General features: G+C 41.6%; 1 protein-coding gene across 4 annotated transcripts in view; it reads right to left on the bottom strand.

The window, feature by feature from the left end:
- The window catches only part of LOC116432712 (neuropeptide CCHamide-1 receptor-like), a 66,467-nt gene that overhangs the window by 35,340 nt on the left and 9,322 nt on the right, over positions 1–21,805 (bottom strand). The window contains exon 1 of one of the 4 annotated variants that reach the window (XM_031989957.2): positions 18,962–19,202. The exons of the other annotated variants lie outside the window; for them this stretch is intronic. The gene's annotated coding sequence lies outside the window, so the exon portion shown is untranslated. Of the gene's footprint in view, positions 1–18,961; positions 19,203–21,805 lie in introns of those variants that run through there. 4 annotated transcript variants of the gene reach the window in all.

Consider the following 21,805-nt stretch of genomic DNA (forward strand, 5'->3'; position numbering starts at 1 on the left):
AGAGTGAACGTAGGAATGAGTATGAGTGAAGGACAGGCTGTAAAACTGAGTGTTTGTGATGAGTGCGAGTGAGAATGCTTGTGGGGGAGAGAATGATTTTTGGGAGAGAATGTGAGAGAGTTGCGGGAACAGATTCGTGTGTTGGCTTCCGTGGCATTGAGTTGTACTTTTTACGTATTGTCCGTGTTGTTTCCATATTTTATTAACACTAGAACGTATCTTATTATTATAGTATTACTATAGTATAGATAATGAAAAGGTGGATCTTGAGTAATCGAGAGCTAGGAATAAATATATGTATTTAACACTAGAACTACCGTACCAGTCAAAATGACTGGTTTCAGTTTCTCTGTTCCGCAATTATTGATATCTTCGAAGCATTGAATAGTCGAAATGATTTTGAAAATAGTTTCACTTGAAAACTATAATGAATGTCTGAAGAAATCGAAAATAATCTGTTACTACAATACTCAGCGATTACGTTTCAATCGTATCAAATGCTCGGTAGTTCTAGTGTTAAATACATATATTTATTCCTAGCTCACGATTACCCAAGATCCACCCTTTCATTATCTGTACTATAGTAACACTATAATAATAAGATACGCGTTTCACCTCTATTAACAGAAAAATTGAGTATTACGTTAGAAATGTTGGGAAATATCAATAGAAAAGTATATTTGATCATCGCCACCACCTTTTCATTATCTATACTATAGTAACACTATAATAATATACGCGTTTCACCTCTATTAACAGGAAAATTGGGTATTACGTTAGTTGTTTCCATATTTTATTAAATACATATATTTATCCCTAGTTCTCGATTACTCAAGATCCACTCTGTCATCATCTATAATATAGTAACACTATAATATTTTCGTTTCTTGGGATCTTCGATGGCGTTGATTATATCGTGAGAAATTGTGTGAATTACAGATGACGTTGAATAATCTTATATAACAATGATTCGAATCATTAAATCTATATATTCATGAATCTACCTTTTAGACAGAAGGATGATTCACGTTTGATAGATTGAACGAGACTTTACTGACGAGTCTGACAACTGTACGCTGTTCCCACTCCCATCATGAAACAATAGACGTCCAATCATTTCCTGGAAAACACAGTCGGCGAACAAAAAACTCGATTCCGCATTTTCAAGTTCTGTTCTTCGCGCGGAATCGTCAGCACCGGACGTTTATCATTTGCTAGAATAACAATTCGCGTTTGCCGACAGTTATGACCGGTCCGAGCACATGTTTCCCGTCTTTTGCGGAACGACCGGAGCTGTTTCCGTATTCTAATCAACACCTATTCCTCGGGATTCGCGGAAAAGAGGTTAATTCGCCGGCAGACGGGCCGCGCGGAACATTAGGCAACACGAAGACGCCCGGAACAATCGGTGAAAGCCGAAGTCAAATAAACGTTCCGCGCGTTCCAGAAGTTTCGTGTGGGATGCATGCCACGTGACGCATGTCTGAACAAACATGACATCCCCCGCGGGGAAATATCGCGAGCAAATGCTCGCGATACTCGCCCATTAACTAGTCGCTTAAATGGGACGCTCATTTAAATTACCGTTCGTTAAAATTAATTGAGTTTTCTGTCCGACAACCTCTATTATTACCTCCTTTGCAATTTACACTGTTCACTTAGTTCAATACGAGACACTGCTCAATTCGATCAATCAAACACAAACTAATTAGCCTTTGAAATACACGAAATTCCAATGAAGCTAATAAAACAAATAACACAAAACTCTCGATCACAAAAATCAGAATCAAACCATTCAAACTCCAACAGAAACATTACGCCTCTAAATAAGTCTAAACTCTCGATGTTTCCTCTCCAAATACCATGAAAACTTTCGAATCCCCATTCTCCATTCAGTGAAATCGCAGACATCGTCGAGACGTCGAAAACCGTAAAACGGATAAGCTAAAATTCACAATCGCGAAATACCGCAGCAAGTCGAACTGTTAACATCCCAATAAGAGGGTTATCCCCGTGTTCCCCGGGAAACTTGCGCGATTCCGTCTCTCCCGAGGAAACCGATGGAAACTTTCAAAGTCGTCGGCGTCTTCTATCTCGCGCGCGGACAGAAAAATCGCGGAGCTGCCCGTGAGCTGGAAAATCACCGCGAGGAGTCGAATCGGGCAGCTGGAAGATCAAAGTAGCCGGGGTGGAAACGCGGTATCTTCGGGACCGGTCCGACTGACAGCGGTAATGGTCGGTTGTCGGGGCGAAACGGAGGGCCGGATAATTCCCAGCCGCGCGCGCGATCGATCCCGTGAAACGGAGAACGGTTTCCGGATCTTGGTGGATCGCCGGGCTCGGGATCCTCCGTCGCGACCGCGGAACGTGACGGCGAACCTGTTGGAGGATCCGATACACACGGTCGATCCATTTCGCGGGGATTTCCCGTCGATTCCACGCATTGTCGCGCACCGTGCCGGGGATCGGCGGACAGCCGGCGCGGAAATCGACCCGGAGATCCCCTTGTTATCACTTTCGCGATCATTAATCTCTGACGCCCTTTCACCTGTTACCCCGTGGAACGTGACGGCTGGTTATGTCACCGTTCGCCGGCGGAAAAACGATGAAAAATGAGCGGAGCGACGCCGAGCGAGCCGTGTCGCTTCCTTTGACTCGTTCTAATTATCGTCGGACGCCGCGCTCGATGATTGCTCCGACTACGTTTATAATTATAAATAGACCCGGGACGAGGGTTACCGCTGGCGACGTCGTTTGTTCGAAAGTTGATCGTTTGAATGAAACTGCGAACGCTTCGAGGTGGCGTTTGTCTGTTGGGAATTTGGCTTTCGGGATTATGAGTTTCTGGAGGTTTGTGGGGAAGGATTGTTTGAATATTGTGTAATGTTTATAATGTTATAGAATCGAGTGATAATAGGTTACTCGAAGTATTTAACCCTTGCATTCGGAAATTTCTGGTTAGAAATATTTAACATTTTTTGACGAAGATGATTCTTTGAAATTAATTGGAAAACACAAGTATATTAAGGTACAAAGCTACTTTATTCCAATATTTCACGTATCGAGGTGTTATACAAAGTTCAATATTAAATATCACATATTATAGTTCTACTGTGTCAAGTCAAGTGGTGTCAACTCCAGAGCGCAAAGGGTTAATACCAAGGTATGAAGAGGATGTGTAACGATTTGATTTTGTAAGATATTCGAAAGGGTTTGAAGAGTTTCAAAATTTAATAAAATTATTAATAATATAGAGGTGCAATATGAGTTGGTACATAGACCCTTGCAGTTACAAGCGAACAAAGCTACTTTATTCCAATATTTCACGTATCGAGGCGTTATATAAAGTTCAACATTAAATATCACATATTATAGTTTTACTGTGTCAAGTCACGTGGTCACTGAAAGTCACCTCCAGAGTGCAAAGGGTTAATATCAAGGAATGAAGAGGATGTGTAACGATTTGATTTCGTAAGGCATTCGAAAGGGTTTGAAGAGTTTCAAAATTTAATAAAATTATTAATAATATAGAGGTGCAATATGAGTTGGTACATAGACCCTTGCAGTTACCGTCGCGGCAATCCATAAAACAAAGTTGCAAGCCGTTAAATCGCAATTTCTTGAGGGTCGTTCAGCGAGCAGCAAATTGCCATTACCTGACGTCCATTTCAACGCACTAAAGGATTCTCATCAAGATGATCCGCGACAATGGCGGTAAAAAACGGAGGGAACTTGAAAAACGGTATCCTTGAGAACTAATTCAACGGCCGGGGGCTTTCTCTCGTTGCACAACATTGAAACTCTCTGTTTCTTTTGTATAATCCCGTATTATGAAGAATGCTTTCACTATTCAATGTTATAATGGGTCACGAAAAAGCTTCGGGGCACGTTCCATTGACGCATATCACGAATAACTATTTGCTCCCCGCGAGAGGCGCCGCCGGAGAATTTATGGAAATCCTCGCTCGCTTTTGTCACGAGGATTCCTGTTCATCGATATGGAAAAAAGGGGATCCGGATTCATCGGAATTTTCCTCGGGTATTAGATGCGACCGTTTCTTTTCTTAAAGTCTCGGGAGCGGATAACAAGCCTGTCGCTCACATTTTCGTTATCGATAAGTTAATATTCCGCGCGTCGACACCGACGGCGCAACAATTAGGAAACAGATATTATTTATTAACAAATGAATTGAACGTTTAGAATATTTTCATTTCTCCCGAATATTCCGGTCAAAAATTTTTTCGGTTCACTTGTTACACGTAGAAGCGGTGGAGTCTGACCATGACAGACCATTTCTACTGCCCACGAAAATCCGCGCTCGTCAAACCTTCGACGTCGATTGCCTTGGAAACGAAGCATCCAATAAAAAATCTATATTGCACTTTTCCGACGGACCTTTTCAGGAACGAACCCTTCGCGTTTCCGATTGATTCGCTCACAAAACAACTTTGTTCCGCTTTTTCCACTGACTCTTCACAAAGTAATCTTTTATCTTTTCTATCGATTTCCTCTTCGAAACTCCACTCCCCATTGGTTTCCCCTTGGAAACTGTATTTTCTATTTACAATTACCTTCTTATTAACCTCATTCTCCATTCATCTTTACCCAAACACCTTTATCTTCCATTTTCCATTGATATCTTCTCAAAACTTCCATTTTCCATTGATATCTTCTCAAAACTTCTATTTCCCATTTTACATCGACCTCCTTCAAAAAGCCTCATTCTCCACTTTCCATGAATATCTTCTCAAATCTTTAATTTCCCATTTTACGTGACCTTCTGGAAAACCTTATTCTCCATTGATTTCCTTTTAAAATCCATAATCCACATTTCCGATTGATTTTCTCGCACGAGCGCGGTTCGAATTCATTATCAGTTCCGCGGCGCGGCGTTCCAGCGCGCGCTGCGAGCCAGATATTTATACTGTCTACGGCGGGATCGAATCGTATTACCATTGAAACTCGTGGCAGTTTCGAGTTCCCGGCCGGAAGCCGGAGGAAACAAGGTTCCGAACGGTTTCATCAACCCGACCGGTCGAGGCGCGGCGGAAACATTGTCTGAGCATATCGCAACTTTTCGATCACGTTCGAAAAGGGACCTGCGGTCGCCGGAATTTTTCCCCCGTGGACGTACGCCTTTCACGTCGCCGACCGTGTATTTGCATATTTCTCTGGCGTCCCTTCAAAGTGTTTATAAAGCCGATTTTCCGAGAGTTTCGCTGTCGCCTAACGCGGCAGCCGGAGAGGCGCGCGGAATTTCGAGAAAAGTCGGAATTCATGGCTCGACGGGTAGAGCCTCGTTAGCGGATAACGATTTCTATTCACGGTCATTCGCAAAAGCGCCTCCTTCTTGCTGGTCGGGCGGAGGGAAGTTCGCGCGTCTCGCGATTCAACGTTCGAGATCATTGAGCGCGGATGTTCCTTGGCGTTCCGGGACGAGCCGCGTTTTCGAATGAAACGAGCCATTGTTCTCGGATTGTATAAAATATATCGGATCGCACGGCCGGCGGATTATAAATTCCCATCGCGTGGTTTATGGTTTATAAATTCGATTCGCATTGTGTGACAAAATATCGTTAAATTTTCGGTTTTATCGCGTGTCGACGGCTACTGTGTGGAAATGCGTACACGCGGCTGCTATTGTAGAGTCGGAATAATATAGTAAATGGTAGTAACAATAATATGATAATATGGTGCTATCGATTGGCTATTTATTGGCGATCTAGATTAAGCGTAACAGGTCGACGATGGGAATGAGTTAACGCGTTTATCTTATTTCGAAACGAAATCATCGATCCGTTGAAAGCACGAGTATAAATATTCGTAGCAGGTGATTCGATGAAAGTGTTAAAAATTAACGATATAGTATTAAAATTCTCTCGACGACTCGTTTCTATCGGTCAACTCGCTCGGTTGCGGCTAATGATGCGGATGCTGCAATTTTAAACGTCCCGCTGCGTGTTTATCGCGCGTTTAATGGCATCCAATGTTGGTTTAATACGCGACCGTCGAGAGATATACGTTACCGATTTTCTGCCGACAGAACAATTATCGTTATTACGCACGGAACGGAACGGCGAAGGACAATAGAACGCGGTTCCGATTTCATTATGGAACGCGACTGAGTTCCTTCAAAAATCCATGGAAATAATTGCTCCGCGATTCGTTACTCGGAAAAGACGTTCGTCGGCTGAACGAATCCCGATAATTCACCGAGTTCAGGGAGCAGGGAATTTCTGGTATAAATCAACGTTTAAACAGAGCGGTTCAACAAGACATAAAGGTGCGACGGTCGACTGAGCTCAGCGAACGAGGCGCTTACTAAGAAATATCGGACGAGATTTCGACAGAAAAGGAGACAACGGAACTTCCTCCATGGACCATCAATGGTTTAACACACAGACATACGTCGAGTCTTTCGACTTTTCGCGGTTTTTCGTGTTGCAAGATCCATCCGAAAATAGTGTTGCTAAAAAATGAATGGAAAGTCGGGAGCAAGGAACGCGAACACAGGGAAATCGAGGTTAATTCTGGTGAAGTAGTCTCACAAAACCAGCCTGCCGGTGAATTACACGTCCCGGCACGTGAAAAATGCGCAGGGAACAGTGGGAACGTGTTTGTTGCTGATAGAGATTTGTTGTACGCCTTCTGCATCACGGTACTTGTAAATAATGCCAGCGAGGTGTAAGTTTCCTGAATATTTCATCAACGCTGGATGGTCCCCCGTTGATCTTGACTTCAACGTGTTCATGCATGGCTGTGTCATACGTACAATCTTAAGATTTAATATGCATATTAAAATGATAAATGGAATAAATTTAGTTCACCACTTGATTTTATACAATAAACGTGTAAAATTTGATATTTAATATATCCGTATAATGCATCAATTTCAAAAATATTGAAATAAAATATCTTTGTTCCTCAATGTACGTGTGATTTCTTGTCGAGTTAGTTGAACAAAATGTCATCTTTATCTCATGAGAAGATGTTAAAATATTTCTAGCGAAAAATTTCCAAGTGCAAGAAGTTAATATGTTCAATTTTGATATGTGTGACGAAATTCTGTTTTTGTTGACTTTTGTTGATGTGATATTTTTATTTTAACACTGAACCTACCAGACGGCTCAGAATGACTCACTCCTGATTTCTCATTTTACAGCTATTAAAGATAACAGATATTTCTCTGAGAAATTACTAAAGAAATTGGATTAGTAAAATTTACACTGAATTGGAAGTCAATTAAAGTCTCAATAGATGCACTCTTGAAGTTTCTAAAGAGGAATGTTGAAAATCAATGTAACTAGGTAGTTTAGTGTTAATTATATTAATATTCCTTAATTACGAACAACTATGCATGCTTTAAGATTCTAGATTAAGGGTTGGATCAGTTGGGAAATGTCAGTTAACGATACAATCTCCGATTCCGGATCTCAAGAATGTTTTGTGAAAGATATTCTAATATTTCAAATGAAAATACTTCCGAAACCGTAAGCGATACTAACGTACCAATTTCTGCACGCTCGATTTCGCGGATCGTATTTCTCTCGCAGCTCGATGCCGTTCATACGACGAAATATTTCGCGCGCAGAGATATCGACCGTGTAAGTCGATTTTTCATTCGTCGGGCTTCCATTGTTGCAGAACGGTACGTGAAGACCGAAGTTATGGACTCGATATTAACGCTGTATATCTCGCAGAAAGCGCCTGAACAATGAGTGGAAATTGTAAATATTAACGGAAACACGACTTGTGGGTCCAAGGTGCCAAATAAATATTCAGAAGTCGGCTTCGAAGCATCGTGAGATTGAAAATCATTTCATTAAGCATTTAGATCAGCAGAATGCAGAAGTTGACTTCAAGTTAAGTCAAAGTTTGGTTTAATCTTAGGATTAGCTAAACCTGGATTACGCTGGAATAAAATCTTCATCTACTTTAATTAATTCTCATTGCCTTTTCATTATTTCTAATTAGTTACTAGATCTATACTGCACTTAAGTAGAGATTGTTAGATCTATATTAAACACGAGCCAGAATCCGTAGAGTCTACATCAATCTTAGATTAACCTTAAGTCTGTATTAACCCCTCGAAAGTTTTCTACTAGAAATATGCAACATTTCTCAATGTTTATAGAAACGACGTACCTCGAAACTAACAAACTAGGAAACGTAAATTAATTAACAAGGCTATTTCATTCCAGTTGAGAACAAGCATGAAGTATATTTTTAATGACTGTATCCATTGGTGCAGTTTTCTGTTTCGCGGTCAGTTTTTCCCGAGGACCGCCATCTTTTTGTTGCACGCGCTAAGCTTTCTTTTTTTCTCCGTATCGTTTACAGTTCGTAGCAAACGTTCAACCGTTGAACGTTCCATTTTCAGTTTTTGTACAGCACCGTACTGCATACTTTAATAAATATAAACTCAGCTCTTCAAACTGTGTTGTTTATTTCTACAAATAAATATTCAACACCAATACTCCACATATCGATCACATTACGAAGCATAACATTATATGTCAGATAATAATTTTGCTTTATCAAATCCAGTGCTGACTGAGAGTCTCTCGAGTTCAAAGGGCGACCTCAAAATTTTCCTCACAACTCTAAACTTCTTTTCAAACCCACATTGATTTCAAAGCTTTAGATGTGGGTCTGCTCAAGTTCATCCTTAGCTAGGTCCGATTCCTGCAAGTAGATCCTCGCAAAAATATTCCGAAGACATCCCGCGATCCATCTTCCGAAGCCCGAGACCAGGGATCGTGTATATTCTTAAAAATGAAGTATCGCTGCACGAGGAGAATGTACTTCCGGAAGATAAGCTCGACCTTCGATCCACCGGGTCAAACGTATAACCACGTCCGTTTAAAGGCACGATGGGTTCCATTATTTCGCTTGAAATTTCACGTATCCCGCTCGGCCAGCTACTGACCGCTAACCCCATAATTTGCAGAATTCGCACTCGATGCTCCGGCCATGAATCATTTATAATAGCTCGATCGAAAAACGTTCTGCAGCGACCCGCCGACCCCGCCGCGTGGAATTCTCCGGAATTCGCAAACAAACGGTTGCTCCGGAATCAATTAGAATAGAGCAATTAAGGCGTCATGTTGGGGTGAAATTTAGCGGAATGGCTTGGCTGCGGGATTCCAGGGTTTCGGATGCTTCCGAGCGTTCCACTTCATCAGTTCGGTGTGCGGACGAGAAACGATTTGAATAATTCGCGAAATTGCAAGATTGTTCCCTTTCGTCGCAGTATGATTTCGTTACTGAAACGTTTCGCTCGGTCTCAGAGGATTTTTGGGTAATAGTTTCTACGAAGTTTCGTTGGGAGAGCTAGATCATAGCATAGGGATTTCATCTTGCAATATTTACTTATCTCCGAGTAACAAATTACCTTCTTCGTGGCGCTATATTTGCAGGTTTATTGAAACTTTTTATCCTGGTCTTTCCCAAGGAAAACACTCAACCCCTTTTCGAGGGAACCATAAAAAATACCACGTTGCCATAAACAGGTATTAAGGGGTAACCTTTTCAAGGGGTCGTAACTAAATCTTTCAGACGGCAAGCCGAAAAAGAGTCATCGAATAATATCACGTCTGAGGCGGGGCCTCCTAAGGTGTCCTTTCTTACGTGTCTGTTAACGGGTCCAGCCGTTCCTTTCCTTTTGACAGCTTTCTCGTTTCGCAACCTTTGTCAACCCTTATCTGCTTCGTAGCTGGGATATCACATTTCTTTGTCCGCTTACCGGTCGCTTAGAGATGTTTGCTGCTCAATTGCGTCAAGCGGCATCAATCTTATCCGAACATCCTGCTTCGAACTTCCTCGAACTAATGAATCTATGTTAATTGCAGTAATAAGAGGACTATAATTTCTAATAAGAATTTTTACGAATGCACCATAGTCACAGTTATTAAATTTCTATATTTTGAATTCAATACTTTCAAATAAAATTGCGTGAAGCGGTATCAATCATATCCGAACTTCCTCCAACTAATAAATCTAGGTTAATTGCAGTAATAAGAGGACTGTAATTTCCAATAAGAATTTTTACGAATGCACCATAGTCACAGTTATTAAATTTCTATATTTTGAATTCAATACTTTCAAATAAAATTGCGTGAAGCGGTATCAATCATATCCGAACTTCCTCCAACTAATAAATCTAGGTTAATTGCAGTAATAAGAGGACTGTAATTTCCAATAAGAATTTTTACGAATGCACCATAGTCACAGTTATTAAATTTCTATATTTTGAATTCAATACTTTCAAATAAAATTGCGTGAAGCGGTATCAATCATATCCGAACTTCCTCCAACTAATAAATCTAGGTTAATTGCAGTAATAAGAGGACTGTAATTTCCAATAAGAATTCTTACGAATGCACCATAGTCACAGTTAGTAAATTTCTATATTTTGAATTCAATACTTTCAAATAAAACTGCGTGAAGCGGTATCAATCTTATCCGAACTTCCTCGAACTAATAAATCTATGTTAATTGCAGTAATAAGAGGACTATAATTTCCAATAAGAATTTTTACGAATGCACCATAGTCACAGTTAGTAAATTTCTATATTTTAAATTCAATATTTTGAAATATTTAATTTGAAGCATTGAATTTAAAATATAGAAATTTAATAACTGTGATTATGGTGCATTCGTGAAAAATCTTATTGGAAATTATAGTCCTCTTATACTGCAATTAATATAGATTTATTAGTTCGAGTATTCGTATATTTGAGTAGATTGATTAATTTCAGTATGCAAGTCTATCATGAAAATCCCATAAAAATTCGAACTTAATGACTTTAATAACATCACTGAAGTCACAAAGCACGAGTCCCTTGTACGGCTAATAAATTTTATTCCGCAGGTCGAGTGCAAGGACGGAAATTAAACTGCGCTAGGCGAAGAGCTGCCGGCAGGAATTAGACAATGATTACGACGCGTCGTTCGAGAAGCATTAAAAATTCGCTGCGAGGGGTGGAGCCCGCGACGAAACAATCTCCGCTGGTACAGGACGGAGAAGTTTAGCGTTTACGAGCCATTCGCCGTCCGAATCCCGCTGCCTTTGGCCGACTTCTTTTACAGCCGCAGGAGTAATTCGAGGGCAGCCTCGAAATCTCCACTCGTAAAGCTGGTGTCTTTATGCGAGCACCTGCCGACACCACTGGGAACAATTGGAACACGCTCGGGACGATTTCGGCGGCTGAGGTCGCGAGGTGCAACAGTTTGCTCCTGAAAATCCACTTTTGCGCCACACGAAAATCGCACTCAGAGCAACAAGAAACGAGGACACGACATTCAAAGGTAGTTTTAATATTTTGATTGCCATTACATTGGAATTCAGATGACATTTATAAACTACAGGTTTTGATATCAATTTTCTCAGTGTGGTACCTAAAGAATCGAATTTAGTTGAGAAGTTTAACCCTTTGTGGAAGAATGTCGACACTTTGGAGAGATGAAGTGTTCATATTTGGAAGACTAAGTCGCAGAGAAATGATATAATTACTCTGACGGCAAAAGATCAGCTCGTAGTTTCCTTTCTTCCTATTAATTAAGTAATTGATATTTAATTTAACTTCATTTATTGAAGACTTTGTATATTTCAAAGTATCTTCGTCCGCAAAGGGTTACGGAATCTTGATTTCCTGATTTCTATTCCATTAAGAAAATTTAACAATTAACGTGTTCAATCTGGATAAAAAAATTCAGTTATATCAAAGAAGCAAAATCCAAGCCGCACGGTAATTAACCCCTTGGCGTACTTACTTTCGCCACTAAGCTCATGTACCATTTATCAATTAGGAAGAAATGCAACATTGTCCATTCTACTTCAAGTGGAAATTTTATTGAAGATAATACAATGATAATAGCAAAATAGTTGTTTGCTTTGTTCCGTGGGTAATAACATCGATTGTTAAATTAGTCTAGAAATCTTCATCGCGAGTCACTCGTTATTGCACGGCAAGAGGTTAAGAGAGATTGAAGCAGACATGTCTCTCTCGGTTTATTTACCTAAAAATTTCTCGGTTTCTTTCAACCCGTCTCGCTTTGAGCGGTACGCATCGGAATATTCCGCAAAATCCTCGCACGGACGGTTCCGCAAGCCCTTCTTCCCTTTTCGGGGCGAGCCGTTTTTCGAGCGAGCTTCTTCGAGTTATTAAAAGGCTTTTCAGCCTCTCGGAAGCTTAATCATCTCGCCAAACTTCTGCTCGCCGCTTCGTCCTTCGCGTTTAAGCAATTCCTTTTCGGCCTTTCCGCAGTTAGTAGAATAATCACTTTGCGAAATGAGGTTATCAGCGATTAAAACGTATTTTCCGCTTCGCTCCTCTCCGTTTTCGCTTTTCTTTGTCGTGCCGCGGGAACGATAGTTTCGTCGGAGTTCGGATCCCGATAAGACCGTGCCCGGTGTATCGTTTCGGAACGCTTCTACAAATAACCGTCATCGTATAACGGGCGGACGGCGGATAATAAACGCGGAGCTTCGCGCGAGATCGAAGATAAAAGGCGTCCCTTTTCCTGTCGGATTATTCTTTACTCGGGACACCGGGCTGCTCGGTTTTTTATTGGCCGGGGAACACGCGACGCATCGTTCCCGATATGGCCCGCCGACCGGCGCGCCGGGGAACAGTCCAAGGGAACACCGGGAACTATTAAACGGGAAAGTAATGCGAGGAATAAAGCTCGCTCCTGATGGGATACTCGGTGGCGCGTTATTAGGTACTCGCAATAATTCCCGCGGATTTTCACGATGTTTTCGTGTACGCGTCACGCCCTCGGACTTTATCGCTGTTGCCGTGACTATTTGAATTTATTAATGTCGGCCATGGTCTTCGTTAATGACTTTGTTAATGGATGATGCGCGAGGAAAAATGTACTTTTATGTAGACTGTGGTTCTATTTTGTAGAACTAAAGGATTCGATAGTCATCTTCAACAGTTAACTGTGGAATTTAGTTATTGCCGTGACTATTTGAATTTATTAATGTCGGCCATGGTCTTCGTTAATGACTTTGTTAATGGATGATGCGCGAGGAAAAATGTACTTTTATGTAGACTGTGGTTCTATTTTGTAGAACTAAAGGATTCGATAGTCATCTTCAACAGTTAACTGTGGAATTTAGTTATTGCCGTGACTATTTGAATTTATTAATGTCGGCCATGGTCGACTTTGTTAATGACTTTGTTAATGGACGATCCGCGAGGAAGAATGTACTTTCATGTAGACTGTGGTTCTATTTTGCAGAAGTAAAGGATTCGATAGTCATCTTAACCAGTTAACTGTGGAATTTAGTTATTGCCGTGACTATTTGAATTTATTAATGTCGGCCACGGTCGGCTTTGTTAATGACTTTGTTAGTGGACGATCCGCGAGGAAGGATATACTTTTATGTAGATTGTGGTTGTATTTTGCAGAAGTAAAGGATTCGATAGTCATCTTAAACAGTTAACTGTGGAATTTAGTTGGAAAAACCTCTCGTTCTGCGCGGAATAAAATAAAAAAATGGTGCGTGTACTCATCGAAGTATATTTTAATGAAAGATCAAAGCGAAACAAAGAAGAATAACATGTTTATGTGAAAAAATAAAGAATTCATCGCTGAAGGAATTAGTATTAAGCTCTACGATGACGTGTATACTCGTCAAACAGTTAACTGGTTAAGAAGTGAATTCATTTTTAGACTAATTTCTGTTAATTCGTATTAACCCTTAATGGGCAACATAAATTTAAATCTATTTCATTATTTTTATCACTGTTATCCTTGTAATATCTACAATGAAATACATTTTTAGACTAATTTCTGTCTTCAATTCGTATTAACCCTTAATGAGCAATATCAATTTAAATCTATTCCATTATTTTTATCATTGTTATCCTTAATATTTACAATGAACGCGTTGAGTCTTGTACTAGGTCATTTCTGAGAATGTTTCCACTTATCTATGTATTTTTCGGCGATAAGTAAACTTCCGGTCCGTTAAGGGTTAATTAACCTAACCCAGACACTGAATCTCTCAAAAATGTAAAGTTTATCCAGTATATCCAGAATTTCCTTGTAGTCATTACGCAGCTCTGAAACCTAACCGCCCGGAGCAGACGAAGCAGCTACACCCTAATTGCTCGGAGTAGGAAAGGTTAAAGAAATATCTGACTTACATCTGGGTCACTGTCAAGTTTGGACCAAGTTTCTTGCACGGTTTATGCATTAGTCAGATCTGGGTTACCATTGTATCAAACTCGACCGCTACCCGTTCGGGCGGAGATTCCAAATTGAATCCGACAAAAAGGAATATCGTTTCCAAGTAACACACGGCCCCTGTCCCCGCGTGAAAGCGATTAACGACAAAGCAAATGTCTAGCCAACATAATCGGCGTACAATTTAGTAAGCGAATGGTTTGGCGGTTGACATACTCCCGCCTTCGCGATCATTACTACGAAATTTCGTGCCAACCAGTCGGTGATTCCGGCTTAGAAGGGAGGATTGGAGGAGTGTTAAACCGTAGAAATAACTCGAACAACGCCCCTCCCCCCCTCGCCCCCCCGGTTCTACTCCATCAGCGGGCGTTAGTTAGTTTGAATAGGACTTGTTTGGTTTTATGGCGCGCTCTGTGTGCCCGTGACGAACGTACGCGGCATATATTACGAGTCAATTGGGAGCAAAGTTGGAATTGACCAGCGGGATACGACTCGTCTTATTTACTCTTCAATTTAGAAAGTAAGGAGAGCCCGGCCGCGAACTCCCGCAAGAATCAACGGAACGAAACAGTGTCCGACCGAACTTCGACGAGGATTTTTCTTTTCTCCGAGCGACCGCGGCTGCGGAATTGCTGCGAGCCGAGTCAACAACGACGTTGCCGTCCGAGGGGAGCGCGTCAACGCGTTCGAGCGGAACACACCAGAAGGAAATGGAATTTTTTCCAGCCGATCGTTGCGCCGGCGAATCTACGGGCTGGACTATTTATAAGAAGGTTCACTGCACGCGCAGAACCAGACCCACGGATTTTAATGCCGACGCTATGATGATCGTCTTCCGGCTTCGGCTCTGATCGAGACGCGAAGCTTGATGTTGAAAATATCGGTGGTTTTCCATGGAATGTCTAATCACTGGTGATTTAAAGTGTTGGAGGTTACAGTTTTCGAATAGTTGCTTAGATTGTAAGAATGTTTGACAAGGAGACTCTTCGATTATGGCATCTAGATTATTTTAATAGGTGTTGGTAATTTAGAGTGGTTTCTACTGTTGCAGGTATGCTTAATTTTTAAAAGAACTAAGGATTAATAAAACTGTAATGTAATTAGAGTGATTTACTTATAAGTTTCTTTAAAAGTTAGAAGATTCGTTAACGTTTCAAATTCACACTTGTCTGAGATTTGATCATGAAAGTACTTCTATGATTATAATCACTGTAATACGGACATTATCGAATGTAACCGTTACCTTTCTAGAAGTTCTACCTTTGAATAATAACAAGAAATGAAGGTACAGAGAATAGTGTCACAGTACGCACTCTACACCGTTGTCAGTTCAGACGGGTAAATTGAGCCAAAGTGAGTTTTTGTGCTCGAATGGACCCTACTCTGCAGAATTCGAGTAAAATTCGTCGGAGTTGCGTGGTTCCTCGCAACGTTCTCGCCGGGATTTCCACGGGGATCGCTGGTAAAAGGTGCGCGTCGCCGATAACGCGAAACGCAGAGACGTAAAAGTACGAGTTAATCTAGCCTTAAGCATCGCGACGGCTCAAATATTGATCGTCACGGAAGCGAGGAAGCTAAGCGCGATAATGAGTCATCGATAATCTTGCCGGGCCGTGGAGCTGTAATTGTTATTGGCGACAATTTCTTCGCGACTGCCGTTCCCGCGCCTTTCTTCTCGCGCGCGTCTGATCAATCCCCCGGTTACGCGTTGCTGGAAAACAACCGAAGCAACGCATCCCCCTCGAATTATCCTAATTAGAAGCGTCTCGCTCCGCTTCGCTCCCGTTTTCACCGAATCGAATCAATCAGTTCCCGCTATTATCGCGTTTCCCGGGAATTATGAATTCCGGTGAACGCCTGCTAACTAATTAAGTAGCGAAAAAGCGTTCAAGTTCCTTCGCGGCATTCCAAGTCTTTAGAAACGGAGTTTAATTCCTTGTAACGCCGTCGGCGCGAGTTTCCCCGGCTAATGAATATGCATGCGCAATTGACGCGCTATTAATATTCACAAAAGTGTATCGCGCTCGTAAGTAGTAAGACCCTTACCGAACGTCGCGAGCCGAGGTAAAGAAATCTTGGAATCGCCGATGCCCAATCAACGTTCCCGAACGAAGATGAATGAATCACTAGTGTTCAACGATTAACATAAATCGTTCCTTAAAATAAAAGCCACGATCCACGGGAAACCAGCGAAAGAAGAGTGAATTTTAATAGAACTAATAATAACGTTTACCTTCAAAATAATCTTCTTTCCGTCTGAACTCTGCGGAAACGAAATTATCGAGCGAGCCGTGCGCACAGAAGACTCCGGTTATTAAAACCGCAACAAAGTCTCGGTTCCGGAGGATGGTTTTCTCATTACTGCTCGCGAAACGCAGTGCTCTAGCGATCTGACCAACTGTTGGGCTGAAAACAGTGGGCCGAATCGCTTCTGAAAATCGATCGTGATCAACGAATCGGTTCGATTCGTCGAAACAAAACGTCGTTACAAAAGTAATCGCGAAACCAGTGCGGCCACCCGCGTTCCACGCAACGAGAGCGCTGCAGATTAATAAAATAACAGGGTCATAACGCGATTGCGTCCTCCCTCGCTAACGAGGCAAACAAGCGGGCCCGGGGTAATGGCCCTAACAAAAATTTATTCGTCGACGTTCCGGCAGGGTCGTCCTGTTCAGAGCATTTTTCGAATTCAATTTCCGCGCGTAATCGAATCCGTGCCGCCGGGTTCGCCGTTGTTCGCCGGCGTTCGGGGCGTCCGCCATAATTGGCGGCGAACATTCGCGCGGCCGCCGAAAACTTGAACCGTTGCAACAATCAAGTACGGCCTGCGTGCCGGTGATTTGCATACGATTTGAATATAACGAACGCAAGCCAAAACTGCGCTACGGGGGGAGGATTAAAACGGGTAGCGTGTCGGGCCGCCGTTAAATCGGGTGTTCGCGGCAGGCAATTAAAAGCAATCGCGTTAGACCTCGGCCGAACGTGCAATTTGGACAGGCCCGGTTTAATGCGACGTCCTTAAAGCTTGTTAACAGACACGGTAGATGGACTCGTGCTGCGTGCGGTTTAGGCTAGAGCCACCGTTCGGTGATCACTTGATGTATAGAGGCACGGTATGGACGTTAGAAGTGTCTTGTCTGGATTTGATTGATTGCGTGTAATTATATTCACCAATAACAAGTTGGCACACAAATTGAGATATGAACTTGGAAGGAAATATGCAACGTGTATTATAAGGATGTGTGAGTGTGTTTGTGTACGCGTTGCGTATTCTAGGAGGGAGACTGCTCTGTGATGCTGCGTTTTGAACGAACGGAGGAAAAAGAAAGGAAGGAAAGGGTAGCTGGTGATGAGCGTTTGTATCGAGACGAACTTTGCGCTGACGAGGAAATTATTATTGACGAAATAAATTCCTATAAATTGAACAATCGGACTTGAGTTCCTTAACACGTTGACCGCCACGAGAATTTAGAACGTTTCGTATGACACTTATAAATCGTATTAGAATTAGTTATTAATACTTAGCACTCCAGGTTGTTTTGTAGTCTATCAGCAACTGCAACTAATTTTTATAGTATTCCTAGCGAAAATTAGAAATGCTATATTTCTTCATCTTTTATTTTCCTTCGTACAAAATTCGGATGTGTGGAAAATCTAATAATTTTAGGGTAGTTTCTTTAAGATTCATTAAAATGTTTAATAGTATAACTGGTGCAATAATGGAGCCTACAGAGTTCAAAGGGTTAACGGTTTGGTACAGCAGTTCTCAAGTTATACTATCATTAGGTACTCGTAATGCTAAACGTTTCAATTCGATATCAGTTTTCTTCCTGTAATTCTCCAGTTATTTGGACGCTCATCGGTGACCACCGTGGTCGACGTGTTAACACAGCCATCGAGCGATCGAACTTGACAGTACGTCACTCAGGGTATGAGCTTTTATTGACGAACAGGAAGTTCCAAAGTGAAATGAAGATGGACGAAAGTTGACCAATTAAACACTCATTCCTCCCAGCACTCCTGTGCGACGAAGAGCGCTTGTATCTCGCGCGCGCGGCCTCGGCCGCAGTCGCCTCGGCGAGAACTTTCGCGCGTGATATCGAAGAGCTTGGGGCACAAGGCGTGTAACGGGGCCCCGCCGACGATCCTATCAATATTTGCACGGCGACTGGCAAGGTGAGCAGCCGAGGAAGCAATATCGGCCACAGGAAGTTAAACAAACGCACAAAGAGACCGTTTCGTGTTTCGTTGCGAAGAGATTTTTAATCGCCTGCGGTTAATCCGTCATTTCCCTGGCGGGGTGTGTTTTTATTCTGCGACTTCACGGTGGAGGCTTCCGACGAATGCCGGGAGGTGTTTTAATTAGTGGAGAGTGTTGGCCTCTATAAACGAATCCTGAGATACAGTGGAAAGTAGATGGAAAATTAACTTATTAGCTGAGACACTTCCTCAATTTTCGATGGAAACTCGATTACAAACAACACAATGTATAAGAAAATAAACTGACAGATAAGTGATAAAACGTAGAAAATATTCAAATCCTCAAAATCAATCTAGTTATCAAAATATTCAACGCGTCTACAACCCTAATGTAGAATTCCAAATATTCAAGAATACCCATTAGGTGATGAACCACGAGTCACAATATTTTTCCCATAAATACTCAACTTCCCAGTATCACGAAGCGATCCCTCCATCGATCGAGTCCGACATTCGAGCTCATCAATCCAATTAAAATTTATCTCCGACGAAACTCACCGAAATCGAAGAACCTTCAGTCACTTCGGGAACTTGCTGTCCCTCACGAAAGTTTAGTTTCACTTCGGATCACTTACGGGACGCGAATCTGAGAAAGAATTCGACGTGGAGGAAGGACGGACGGCGAGGGATGATTTACTCACGGCTGATCGAGGGCGATCCGAGGTCGAAAGGGGACCGAATCGTCGGAAGATAGCGGAAGATCGGCGAGAACGGAAGGGGACGACCGCGTCGGCTCGTCACCGCGATACTACTGCCGAAGGTTGCTCTACCCACGCGAGAATGAGCGACCTACGAAGCCAACCCCCCACCTACCCTCGATCCGGCGTGGGACTAGCGTGCCGCTGTCAACCACCGTGGATCGGTGATCCTTTAATTTCGATCTCTAAGCCACGCGCGATCTTAACGCTCAACTGGCTCCTTCCGGAATAAACGAAACGCGCACGACTGCCGAAATTCCGTGTATTTTGTATGCTCCACTTTTCCTAGGAGAATCAGCCTCGAGAAAATTATATAGGATTATTCGTTTAAGAGGTTTTCCTTGGAAAATTCGCTTTGGGGGAATTAGTTAGACATTGTCTTCTAGACTACTCGGAGAATTTTCAACTTGCTTCTATTAGAAGTTTTAATTTTGGAATTTAATTAATCGGATTACGAAGTAATCGATGCGAACATGAATATGTTTAAATTATTTACGAAATTGTCCTTAGAGTTCTAGTGTCTTTAATAATTAATTAGGAGGAGAAAGAGTTCTATCTGTACTGTTTAATATAGAAATGAAACATTTACGGGAGAAAGATGATATTTAATTTCAATTTGAAGGAGAAAATAATACTGATGTTTGTTGAATTCGCAGATAAAATTTCATTGCGAGTACCACTGGAGAATGAAGAGCAGGAGTTTTAATGAAATCATTTAGCGATATGAATTTTGATGATATTTAAATACGATTCATCATACGGACGACGTTAATGATAGAACGATAAGGGAACGTGGCCGATCAGATCGAGGATATAGCTTGGCAATTTCTGGCGACAATAGGCTTGACATATTTCGCTACCACGCGTCTGTTTAATAATTGATTTTCACGAAGCCTCGTGATCGATAAAAATTGTGTATCCCGGCTGGTGATGTATAGGCGAACGGTTCTCTGTTATGTTCCTTTCGCGGCTACGTTCATATTTAAACGTTCGCGCTTTCGTGGCCATTTTTATTCAACTCAGTTCTCCCCTTTTTTCGCTACAATCGTTTTGTTCATTTATTCTAGCGGCTTTGTGTGCAATATCGCTGTAAAATGTCGAAATATCTCCTTGTTTTTTTTTTCATAGAATATCGCGTTTCGTGCTCTATATCGCTGATATCCATTTATTTCCATTATTATCCAGTAATTAAACAAACATTATGGATTCATGGTTTACACAACGTTGATACGCCAAACAAAAGGTTTCGCGTTTCACCATTGTTCCCTTTAATTGATGGCGAGTAAATCGTCGAATTAACACGCGATAAGGGGAACAAAGTGTACACGAATTTTTTCGAAGTATTAAATTCCACTATCGTGTAAAACGTCACGCGTTCGTTCGTTCCGTCAGTCTCAGACCGTTCCTCGACGGTTCAACGAATCGAAATCGCTCATAGAAATTATTAAATTATACCGCGTTGCGCGATTTCAAATGTAAACACTTCCAATTAATTTGAAATATTGCAATCGCATTGCTCCCCGTCGCGTGACGTTTTATAATTAAACTATCGACGCCGAGTTTCGTAGAATTAACGGTCCGCGGATGGTTCGATCGGCGCGGCGTCGATTAAAATGATTTCTTTTGAATTTCTAAGGTGATTAATGCTTGAAACACCTGCGCCGTTGTTGCGGTGTTTTATGTGATACGCCGGGATAAGCTGGAATGCATGAAACGCGGTGTGATAAGCATTAACAATGGATATTGTTGTTCCAGTGGAATTCCACGGAAAGGAATGCGTGTCATAATGGTTCATTAGGTCGCTCGGAAGGATTAAAGGCGTTATGAAACTGTTTCGTACAGATTGTACACCGTGACACGACACGGTTACCGTAAAAGTTACCATTAAATCCACCTGTGAAAGTCAACACCCTTCGCGTTGTCGCGTCAAGTCGGACACCTGAAGATTTCGACTTAATAAATAGATTACAGATTTTTATATTAATATATAGATTAATAGATGGATAAATAGATTACAGATTACAGAAATATATTAACCCTTTGCACTCGAAAGTTTCTCACCAGAAATATGCAACACTTTCTGATGGAATACAGACGATGCTCGTTGAAACTAATTAATGAGAATACTTACATGAATAGGGATAGTTATTTTATTTCAATATTATTGATGCATTATACAAAGCTTGATATCATATACTAGACTTTGTAATTTTGCTGTAAATCAAGTGGTGACTGAGAGTCACCTCTCGAGTGCAAAGGGTTAAGTATTTAAAGCGCAGTGCTTCTTGTAGTATTTGTTAGGGTCTATTGTTCTCCATCGTAAATATATTTCGCTAATTATATTCTTAAAACTTGAAGTTTGCAGCAGTCCGATAATAAGCATTCTTCGCGAAGAAAAACTAAATACCTCCTCTCGTTTGTGAACATTCCATTTTCGGCAAACGCGGATTTCACGGTGAAGCTGTGATATTCCCTTTGGCCCGGCATTTATTTCGAAACTCTACAGAAAATGTTCATTTCACGAAGCTTCCCACGTCTAGTAATAATCATTCCGTTCGGTGGAAATCTCCTTTTCAGTGTTAACGTCAGCTAAAGCGAAGGCAGATGGAGAGTCTTTAATTATGAGCTCTAGTGGTGGATTTAG

Source organism: Nomia melanderi, chromosome 1 (genome assembly GCF_051020985.1).
Source record: "Nomia melanderi isolate GNS246 chromosome 1, iyNomMela1, whole genome shotgun sequence".
Taxonomy (NCBI): domain Eukaryota; kingdom Metazoa; phylum Arthropoda; class Insecta; order Hymenoptera; family Halictidae; genus Nomia; species Nomia melanderi.